Below are 2,265 nucleotides of genomic sequence, written 5' to 3' on the forward strand. Positions count from 1 at the left end.
CGGTGCTGCACCTGAACGTCATATCAGCAGTAGACGGTAGTGCGCTGAACTGGTGTGAGCAGCACGTATTGCGGGAGCTCATGAGCGAAGATCTTTTTTTTGCGAAAATATCAGAACCAGAAATGACAGTCATCAACTTTGACGATCACTTCCGTGATCGCATGGGAGAAGTAGAGAGAGGGCACATCGAGGTGTTTCCGAAGCTCTGGAATCTAAGACCGTATGATAAGACGAATGGTGAACTGACCAGAGTTCCTCGTCTCACTGCAGCATATCACAAGGTGAGAGAAGAGACGAAAGGTTGGGGTGATTAGATTACGAAAAGCTGCCAGAGGAAATCCCTGAATTCCCTCTGATAAGAAGGATGTTGCTCGGAGCAGTCTCCGTAGTACAAACTCCTAGACTAAGAGCGTTTGAAACCAATGAAAGGAGGATAGGGAAGTTCGTGGAAACGATGGATTCATACTTTGTGGGGAGGAATGCCGCCGTGCTACAGTACACGCGATTTGCCTACACGGATCAAGCGACGAGAAGGCGAATAAGCAACGCCGCGACTCCGAAGCCTGAAGCGTTTGACGCGGAATGGGCGGAATTGCACCTAGCGCCCATGAGAATGAGAGGCAGCGCCGAATTACCTGAGGCCTCCCTGATTTTGAACAGTGTGAAGCAGGGCTTAACAGTAGGAAGAACGTTGCGGACGAGAATCTTCCTGGCACCCTTCGGCTGTGAGGAAATCAAAGTGGTCCATGGAGAGGAGGAAGATAAATCGGCCGGCATACTGATCAAACCAAAATTTCCGGAATGGGCCGAGACAGAAAAGCAAGGACCCTCAAGCTCGAAAAAAGATACATCAGAAGGAGATGATGGACGGGGAGGAAGCCGTCGAACGGAGGAACCCATGCAACAAGGTAACGATCAAGCAGATAGGGAAGACGACAAGGCATCGACAGGAGGAATATCCAGCCTGGATTTCAATTTCCTCAGTGACTTTGAGAATAATGCGGATACGTTGGAAGCTGCTGAGCCAGCAGACGAATGCACTTCGACACTGGAACCTCCATCGGCCTTTATGGAAATGAAACGGAATTTGCCGGAGAGCAGCTCTCCGGGCAATTCAAAAGATAAAGAACAAAGACTCCTTATGGAATCATCGAGGAGAAGAAGAATAGAAGGCGCTGCCAGAGTAATTTTCTTGGGAACGTTGCCCGAAGAAGAGTGGGAAGTGCATCACCGATACCATGAGAATAGGACGGGATGCAAATTGGACAGAGTGGCGTTCATGGAAGAAGTCTGGACAGTAGTTCAGAGCTACGGGACCCAGTCCATTTTGAAAGTGGGTCTCAACCAACCATTGATGCGGGAAGTCCTCGACAAACTTGATGAGTGTGAAGGGAGATTGAGTGAGTTGCTGATTGACTCAACCACTGACGAAAGTGAGGCGAACTCTCCCATCAAGATGACACCGCAGGAGGATGAAGGAGAGCTGGTGTATCTGTCAAGGACCAGGAAAGGAACGATCGATCGAAACTGGTGATTGATAAGATCAACGAGATGAAGATGAAATTAGGCAGCAAAGAGATACCGAGGAGAGCAGGAAAGACGAAAGTGGATTCGGAGATATCGATAAGAGCTGTCAATTCAGCGAAAAGAAAACGAGTCGAAGAGGTCATGGATTTGGGACAAGGTGATTATCAATTGCCTGGCACGGACAGAATGTTAACTGATGTAGCAATGGTGCCACCCATTCTCATGGCAGGGATAAAGTCAACAGGTTACAAATCCAAAAGGGTTACCGCACTCTGACTGGAGCAACCTTGGAAATGAAGATACTCAGCGAATGTGGAGAAAGTACCATGAAAGACTTTAAACCGTCTCCCATGAACCACGGAAAGGGAGGTGTCTCAGGACAACTAGTACCAGTGGAGTATAACCGACTGACAGTGTCGGAGACTGTGTCAATAGATGAACCCGCCGGTGTATACATGGAGATGTTGGAATACCGAAACTCGGCTAGAGGGTATGTGATGGCTCGGGAAGACAAGAGTGCCATGGAAAGTTATCTGGAAACAATCTTGTAAGGCACCACCCTCAAGCAGAAGGCGTACGGGACTCTAGCGTCGTCTGAGATGCAGGCGGAGACGATCGAGCAATTAGTGAGCCTTCCATGGAAAGCAGTGGTGTTGAGGTACTTTGAAGAGGAAATGAGGACTACGCCGAGAATACACGCTCTCATGGCAGTACCTTACGTGAGAACCGAAATACAGA

The sequence above is a fragment of the Symsagittifera roscoffensis genome, unplaced genomic scaffold (genome assembly GCF_963678635.1).
Source record: "Symsagittifera roscoffensis unplaced genomic scaffold, txSymRosc1.1 SCAFFOLD_136, whole genome shotgun sequence".
NCBI lineage: Eukaryota > Metazoa > Xenacoelomorpha > Acoela > Convolutidae > Symsagittifera > Symsagittifera roscoffensis.